The sequence below is a fragment of the Anopheles funestus genome, chromosome 2RL, assembly GCF_943734845.2.
Source record: "Anopheles funestus chromosome 2RL, idAnoFuneDA-416_04, whole genome shotgun sequence".
In the NCBI taxonomy this organism is placed as follows: Eukaryota; Metazoa; Arthropoda; class Insecta; order Diptera; family Culicidae; genus Anopheles; species Anopheles funestus.
Window position 1 is genome coordinate 72878627 of NC_064598.1, and position 9476 is coordinate 72888102.

Consider the following 9476-nt stretch of genomic DNA (forward strand, 5'->3'; position numbering starts at 1 on the left):
TTGGTTCATTCAATATTAAAAATAATTAACGTAGGTTTAATCACACTTATCAAAATTTCCCACGGTCATTAATTAAAGAACAATTATTCAAATGCGAATTGAATTGTGTTGTCTGAATTTACAATAGAGCTAAAAGAAGATTTAAATACAGAAAAATTATCAACTAATTAACAAAATATAAAGAAAAATAGAATTGATTTTTGAAAACACACATATTTATTTGAACAAGGTAAAAGCTACGAATTTTAATCTTAAGAATAATTTTAATTTAATTTTAGTTTTATGAAAACATATCTTCGACCTGGCAATGTTTGGGGTTAAACAACATTTATCTATAAAAGTGATTTTTAAGAAAAAATCCATTTCAATTTATCGTTGGCACGTTCTAGTCGAAATTTTAAAACAAATAGAGTTATATTAACACATTTTAATAATGCCTGCTGAATTATGTTTGACTTTTTATTATTTTGGTAGAATAGTTATCATGTGATTGAATAGTTTTGCCTCAAAATTTTGGAATTGAAAGACACGTCGAAATTGCTCAATCGGTAATTCTAATGGTTTATGTATTTTAATTCTTTAAGCATTCGACTCAATAGTTAGTTCATGCTGTATAAAAAAATAAAATATTTAAAACAATTCAATTGCCTTATTATGAAGTTAAATAATCAATCAATTTATACAATATTTTATTTAGCAGAAACTAAAACCAATATCTTTGATAGATATATATTTATATATAAAAAAAACTTCACTAAAAGCCTTTGTTTGGCATGCAAAACCACGGTCATTAAGTCTGAACTGTGCCAATGGTCAAAACGGAAAGATTGTTTGCCCTGATAGCATCGAAACGAATTTTAGGAAAAAGTAAAACCACAGTAATTGATAGCAAATATAAACATACACCTCGAGTGCTTCCCAGTGCGACGGTAGGTTCATCAAATTTAAATCATCAATTAAGGTGCAAGATCTGGGGGCCGGCGAGGCGCCCACTTCAGTGTGCGCTATAATTCACACATCACAGTGACTATCATCTTTAGCACCGATGGAATAATTACCGGCCGCTTTCACCTGTAGCACTTGTGGCAACCTCACAGTGCCAACAAACATGAACTTTCAAAGAAAGCAGTCAACTCTTGCTGTCGGTTCGGTTTGTAGCCCGTAGTGGGAACTGGCGCAGCGTCGGTTGATACCTCCGGCCACCGCCAGTCTGCACCGATTGCGTATGGTTCGTGATCAAAAGAGCATAAACCAACGACAGGTTCTATGGTTCTAAAGAATGGAACCGGGCCGAATGAATGTGGACCTCCTCACCGCATCGATAGTGATGATTGAAATGCTCGATATAACGAGTTGCAAAACCACAGTCGGAAATTAAATCTGCACTTATGACGTACGTAGAGTATATGCGTTTTAATGACTGTCGAGGATGACGGAAGGCTGACCTCAATGAGATGTGTAGATGATGCCACCGGACCGCAACCGGGCAGGATCAGGAAAAGCGAAACCGTATCGTTGCGGTTGGTAAGAAGTGATTAATATCTCTCGGTACTTAGAGCATCTTTTAATGGTTGTCATCCTAGAACCAACAGCCATTCAGGCGGTAAAGCCACCCTTTTGTTCCGTACTGCACATAATGTCATCTAGTTTATGTAGTGCTACAAATGCAGTTAACTAGTTCCATGTCATCAATCATCGGTCGTATGATGAGACCGAACTGGTTCGACCAGTTGCTAATACCAGACAGTGTCAGACCATACGGAAGGTGTAGATGAGCTACTTCGGATCGTCTGTCTTAGAGTTTGTGCCTTTGGCGATAAATAAATGGATTCACGATTCCTTGCGTGTAGCATGCTTTTATTAACATATTATCTAAGTATTTTTTTTCCTGGCCTGAGCGTTGTTTTCGATACTGACCGTAGGAGGAAAAATGTTTCAGTCTGAAAATGAAATATAATCTACAGTGACTAAGCATAAGGAAGCTGAGTCATTCTTTCTTTATTTATCAAATGTATCATCTTACAAGGCGGCAAACATTTTAGAAATGAGCTTTTATAATCAAAATTCAAAAGCATCATAAACCATACTCGACCATACCAAGAACTTGTTTCCTCATCGGCACAGTTTGAAAAGTAATACTCGCTTCTAGAAGAGTGAAATTATAAATTCCAGTTTCACACTAGTCGGTAACGATGACTACTATCCCCTACGCGACGAAACTACCGTCTCGAACAAAAGCTTCTGAATGTACATTCCATTTCATTATTCAGTCTGCCTGCCTGTCGGCTGGTTGGGGATGGTTCCACAGTGAAAGTATCTAACGGCCACCATTCCGGTGGGTGTCCGTATCGTGTGTGCGGGATGAAAATTTGCCCATTCTAAAAACAGGATTATTCGCACACTAACCCATCGTCAACGTTTGGCCAACCTGTCGACACCAATGGCGGCAACGGGGAATAGCAGCTGGTTGCTAAGAACCGGCGTTGCTGTCTCTTGATTTAGTTCACGCGCCTACAAACCGGTTCAGGGTCGGTTTTTGGTTTCACCGGCGCTGCCGATGTATGTTAAGAAGCTTTTAGTTTTTAAACAAATACATTTGATTTTGGTTTTTTTAAATAAAGCTTTCATTTTAAATAATGTTTTAGAAATTTAAAGAAACAAAACTTTATTCACCATTAAAGCCGTTTTTTAGATATCTTTCTCTCTTTCTAGACTCTTTCCCATGTACATGATTAATACAACTTAAGAAATAATTCAAACATGTTTTGCTTTTTTCGATACCTTTCAGAATAACAAAACCATTTCGAAGCACAGCCCATCAATCCATAAATGCAACCGATTGAGCATTGAAAGAACGAGGTATTACTATTTTTACAACCTCCTAGCCCTTATTCCCGTTCCAGTTAAACGTTTTGGCTTGCCTCCATAACGGCCTTCGTTCATTTTCCACTGCCGGGAATTGGAGCAGCGCAAAACAAACAGCAGAAAACAGAAGAATACAAACAAAACAAAAAAAAAGGTGGCGTGCAATGTGTATGGGAAAATGGATCGTCTGGAAACTTGGCAACCAGTCAGCAATGAGTAAAGATTTAAGGAAAAAAATGCCCCAGGGCTGAAAACAAATCATTCCCCAAGACGGCCAATGAGTCTGATGGAATGGAAAATTATGTCTTGCTCTAGTTTAATTCTTCAAGACACAACAACTCAATCGGGTGTGTTGATTTGAAAAACTATTCAAGTATTGTAAAGTACACTCAATGGACTCAGGAAGAACCTCGTAACGGTGTGAAAGCTTCGTACTTTATAATTAACCATTTGGATTGCTATTGCTGATATAGTTCAAAGTTTAATTAAACTTTAACGCTTTAAGAGTAAAAACATTCTACCCATACTCGATAATGCGTAAACATCGTTATCAACTGTCATGTAAATAAATAACCTTCGTTCTTTGTATGCTTTTACAAACGGCAAATTTAGCAGTAATAAGTATCCTGCAGTCACATTCATGACATTTTGCTAGACTACATCATACATTTCACAAATATGTGGAGCACACGCACCCAAAAGCGGAAGATATACGACGAGCATGGTCCTTTTGGCTTCCGCAAAAACCCAACCAGACCGAACCAGAGTGGCCACATTGTGACGTTTGTGATGGAACAGGCAAAACAGACTCCATTGCAACGTACGGTCCGGAATACCTTACACATGTAAAGGGGCTAAACAACAACGGCAACCATGTAAGACAAAGTGCACGACGAGTGACAAACTGGAAAATAACAGCATAAATAACAAAGCAACAGAACTCGGTTGCTGATGCCGAGAGTACTCTGGTGGCACATAAAATGTTGTCACAACCTCGTCCTGTGCACATCATCAGTGTCAGGCTTACGTTAAGTGATCTTTACAAACGGCATGAAAGCATTTGAAATGGGTCAAAATGGCAATGCAGCTTTATCGAGATGAGATTTTACTTTTTTAAATTCCATTTTTTGAAGTCCTAATAAGAATCTTATTTATCGCGTGACTCATCTGTGCAGCTCACAAAATTATGCAAAAAGTAATTGTTTTATTTCTCTGCAATCAACCAAACGCATAGTTCGACAATCTTCTCTACTACTGTTGCACTTCTGACCTCGACCATTTTCCAACATGACTTCACACTAAAGTGCGCCTGAAAAGCAGTAGGAATTGTTTTTTGTTTCGAAATTTTCCATATAGTTCCCTGCTAAGAAAAGGAGCTTTGGTGTGCCAAGGAAAAATGTCGTCAACTTGCACTCAAGTACATTAGTGAATAAGATTTCATTTTTTTCCTCCCCCAAAATGTCATTGTGTACTGTTCAAATTGTCACACGAAAAATGTCCATTCTTGTTAGCCGTTTCCATAAAATGGAAGCTTTTCTGTTTCACCTAAAAACCCTTCTTCACATGACGACACATTAATTTGGACCGTATCACTATGCCAAATAGCATAATACCAGCCAAACATACGCCGTGACAGACAGTGGCCATATTTTTGACTGCAAAACTGTTGCATGATTGATGGGGATACTGCCGTTGCCGCCGAATATTGTTATCAGATCGCTTTCATCTTTCATCACGATCGTACTAATGCCGGTACTTCAAAGTAGCGTCTCTGATTTGTTTGTGACCGATTGTTGGAAACCCCGGCACGTACGGCGTGGAGAGCTTTTTCCCGAAATGAAGTGCCTTCTCAAGCCAGCAACGATGATGTACGATGACGCATTGTAATGTAGCTGGTGGTGGTACCACATTCCAGCTGTTTTGAGTTTGACTGTAGCTTTGTTCTTGAAGCGTTAACTCTCCCGTCTCCCGGGAGACTGTGGGACTGTGGTACCGCAAAAACCCCGTAGCATCTTGTTTTCCCGTCTGCAGAAAACCAGAGCCAAAAACGTACTCTTCACAATCCACGGCCACGGCACAAAGGTACGATTGCCGTTTCTCGCGTGGTAAAATCGGAAGTGTTGTAATTTTACCACAACACCGATCTAACAGCTCTACAGCTCAATTTCTAGCTACGTACGGTGAAACCGAGCCCTACCACACGTAAGGAACGATTCTTTCGACAGCTTGCCAAACTTGCCTCAGCATGCGTGTCGACTTGAGGCTTTTTTTGTTGTTGCCTTCCTTCCATGATTCAATACGGCACACGGAACGAATTTGCTAGCCTTTTTTCGTAACGAATCGTAATGGAACTTCCGAAATACGCTCTAACCGTAGCCTTCAATTCCTTTGATATTTAAATTAACCTTTCCGCAAAAGTTTTCTTTCTTACTGCCGGTTCCATGTTTTTGCCCCTTTTTTTGTACGGAGGCGCAATATACGCGGGAGGGATAAATTTGGTGAAGATGGTGGGCTCTAACGCTGCTGGGTGCACCATCCCGACGGCAAACCTTGGAGACCCTTTGGATCTGGCGTAACTGATATTACTTCGAGTGTTCCTACCTTTTCCAACCACAAATGATCCTCGTTCCCCCCCCATTTCCATCCCCGTTCCCTATGTGCGGTGAATTCTGAGCAGCTTTTGGGAGTTATTTGGTCCCTACGCTTGGCAGAACAACAAGTTGAGAATGGTTCCACCATGGGTTTGCTGCCCCATTCTACAGGCAACTGCTCCACTCAAAACGATCCTCGGGCCGGCCCGAACACAATCGTGGCATCATGATGCTCACACTGCCAACATTCTTCCATCCAATATTAGCGCACTTTTGCAGCTCCCACACAAGCACACCGTGTCAATCATCCTCGAATTCCCTCGAATCCCTTCCATCATTATGAGCTGTTTCAGTAGCAGCAGCAGCAGCCGGTAATATTCGTATTTGCAACTTTTCATTTCGAAATCGCTTCTGATTCCCATTGCTTGACTTCAGCGGAAAGTAGCTTCTGAACATTCCAATTTTCCCCGTTTCCTTCTGGCATTCCTTTGCGTATATATGTTCCAACCTTCGCTCCATCCAGTAAACGCTTCGCTGTACGCTATGCTGCGAAGGATGATCTTTTCTTACGGCGAGTTCGCTGTTTGGCGTCTCGGTTGACAGTCCGTTCGCCAGATGGGCTTTGAGTTTCGTCGCCGTTTTCACCACCGCACCAAACGGCACCCCGTTAATGCAATATTCAAGTGATTTCCGTCGTTATTTCTTCATGCTAGTTCCTACACACAGACAAACACTTCTTCGGCGAGGCCGTACTTTTTTTTCGTTTATTGCTACTTTTGTGCTCCAAGCTTCACAACAACTTGAGGCGTACATACGCACACGATCGTGCACACACACACAACACTGAAGGGTGTCACTCCCGCGATGGGGGTGAGAATCCCGGAGGGAGGCCACCAAAGGGAGGAGGGTTTGTATCTTCCTTTCCTTCTATTTCGTATTCTAATTCTTTTCGACTTCCCTACTTTACCTCATTTATGCTGTTTGGTTCACTTAGAAAAGAACTCCCTAACTTCGTACTCGCCGATAATGATGGCATTCCCGTCTCGCGGAGGGATGTATGAAAGGTTTGAGGGTGGAAGGGTGCTTTTGGTGGTGGTAAGTGGTATGCAGAAAAGCGGATAAAATTCTCACATGCTGTTTGGCAAAGTACCGGGGGACTTCCAGCACAGCCGGAATGGAAAATGACAAACGAACGGTGACGTGACGGGTGGAATACTTTTTCGGAAAATTCGCCAGGTCTTAGTATTCGCTTTTTTTTTTCTTCTTCTTCTTCTTCTTCTTCTTCAGGGTTAATGGTAAAGTGGCACACTCTTTCGGGCTCGTTTCGTTCTACGCGTCACACGTACACAATCACATATAAATATGGTCACAATTACACGCAAATGTACTTTTTGCTCTCGTGTGCACTTCAATTTTCCTCCGGGTAAAACTCTTCCATTTTTGCCGTCGTGAGTGGAGATGTCACCGTGTGGGGAGTTTTAGAAGTACATCCTTTCCCGTCAAGACACGCAACGATATGATTGCAAAGTTTCGGTTCGAATGCTTAGCGTAAACCAAAACTTCTTCGCCGAAACGAACCACGCATAGACACGGGAACGGGTTTCCAATTTGGTGAGAAATGTGAGTGAACATAATGGTAAGCGTTGTGAACTTTAATAATTATCACCGAAAACATTTTCCAACAAAACCACTGCCAACGGGGCCGAAACTTCACTCTTCACTCCAGATCAAACTACCGAAATCGATGATTGAGCGGCATTTTCTCCTTCACAAGAATGGTAGCCCTGCGTTTTTTGGAATGTTTCCTCACCACGATGCACTTTCACCATTTCCTTCTCTTCATTCGCACCTTCATCCACCCAACCTCTTCCACCATGAGCGGAGTTGTTCTGTACGGCTTTTCCAAAAACGATTCTTGCACACGCGATCGGAACCGTTGTTCAAGCTAACCATCAACACCCAACGGAACGGTTGCGGTTCACCCTTTTTTTCGATTATTCTACCGTTTCCCGGTGGTGCAATTTAAATAACCTCTTCCACACAAAGGGCCACATTATTTGCGCCCACAATACACCCTTCGATAAGACAACGAAACCACATACACACACACAAACACACACAAAGGAACAAGAAAGAATCGAAGATCGACGAACCAAATGCACCGTTAGGTCGTGACGGCGGGGCTAAAAATGGTGCTGCACGTACACGCGAAAGTACACTGACTTCCAAAGACGACACTGGCACACAACGTACTGCCAACGGATGGAGCATGATCGTGGCGGAAAAGCGATCTTCCAAGTTCAAGATCGTTGTGCGCTTCTCTCCTGAAGACGCTCTCCTTCGGCCGTTTTGTTTGACTCACTCTCTCTCTCTCATTTCACGCAAGCTTTTCCTTCATCTTCTCTCCCTTTATCGGGCAATTCCATTTTGTTGCACCGTTCGTGTGGAGCTTTGATTCGTTCGAGATCAGTGCAGCCTGCGAGCATAACCCGTTCCTTCAGGCCGTTTCGAACCCAGACCGCGTCGCTTGATTCAAACACATCCGCGTAACTAACTGTGTCGATCGTGACCGCAGACCACGGCCACTTTGACGATGTGTGTGTGTATGTTTTTTATGCCTCCATTTCTGTAAGAGTTTAGCCACCAGCTTCATACCGCCGCGGTGGGCTCTGGAAGATGGGCCCCTCTTTAGAATCTCATTTCCTGCGCAGGTTTACGAGGTTTAGGTTTGGTATGTTTGCCTCATTGCGGGCAGGCTGTGCTGTTTTGTTGTGGCCCCGGCGTGTGAGTGAGTACGCGAACTCGTAGGCCATGTGAATTGGGTGATGACTTCCAAGATTGAAGCGCGCTTTTTCTCATTTTCTTCGCTTTGGTGTGATGTTGTAGATAGAGCGGAAGCCTGAAATGTTCGGTATAGAAATTAGTTTTGGGTAAATAAAATATTTTGATATGGGGAAGCTCTTTTTTACTTCAAAAAACGCTGTAAACAAGCTCATAAGTTTTGTTGTTAAAAGTAATTTTTGTATTTATTTATATCTCTTTGTAGAATTTCGCTTCAAAAAATGTGTCTGATGAATGGTATAATATGTAATATATTAGCAATTAAATGTTAATTACAGTTGAGCTAAAAATAAAAATTGTGTTGCTATTATTATCGGGGTTTTGAAATGCAAATCAAAATTTTCTATTTCGCTCGCTTCTTCCATTTTCTTCAACGATCATCTAGCATAGAGCTCTCTCTCCGTTCGTTGACTCGTGTATGTATACGGCAGTCAAGTTTGGTTGCCTGCCATAATAAAACGTGCACGATTATACCACAACACGTTCTGAGTGTTCATGAGAATGATTGAGCAAAGCGTAGACGAAGGAGAGGACAATAATCGATCCGCGGAATCGTGTTTTGCTGATTTTTCCCTTATCTCCTAAGCTTGCCGACGCTGATGCTCTCAAAAGGAAGAATGTTCTGTCCAAGAATAGATCCAATGTTTTCTGCACGCGTACATCTAGCTATAGCGACAGTTTGTCCGAATCCATCACGCGCTGGACGTCAACACGTGCCACTAGAATTTCTTCTACGTTCAATTAAATCATTGCCAGGCATGAAGCCGCTGGGAGTGTGATGCCCAACCAGCAACGAACCGGCGCAGCACGGTGAAAAACCGGGCTTCAATAACGCCTGCCCGCGAGAGGTTGTTGGCAGTGATCTTGAACTTGAAGCACTGCGAACGTTCAACCGGCGCAATCCAGCTGTTGTTTGCAGCCAGGAACAGTGTGTGTGTGTGTGTGTGTGCATGTTTTGTACAAATAGCATTTCCCTGGCGCAGTTAACAACTAATCAGATTCATGGTATCCCAAACACTGCTGCTGCTACCGCTATAGTTACACAAGTATCCATTTCCACTGCAACGGTACGATTCCGTAAGCATTTCTCCGCTGAGAAACATATGTTAACGAGAACCATAATGATAAGAGCGTAAATCTTCCTGGGAACGTAACTGATACTCGACGCTGGACCGTCAC

At 42.1% G+C, this 9476-nt stretch overlaps 1 protein-coding gene across 1 annotated transcript in view; it reads right to left on the bottom strand.

Annotated features, from left to right (window-relative positions):
* Window positions 1–8402, bottom strand: part of LOC125766183 (mucin-5AC) — a 47373-nt gene extending 38971 nt beyond the window's left edge. Inside the window, exon 1 of the mRNA XM_049431905.1 lies at window positions 7610–8402. The gene's annotated coding sequence lies outside the window, so the exon portion shown is untranslated. The remainder of the gene's footprint in view (window positions 1–7609) is intronic.
* Between the last annotated feature and the right edge of the window lie 1074 nt (window positions 8403–9476).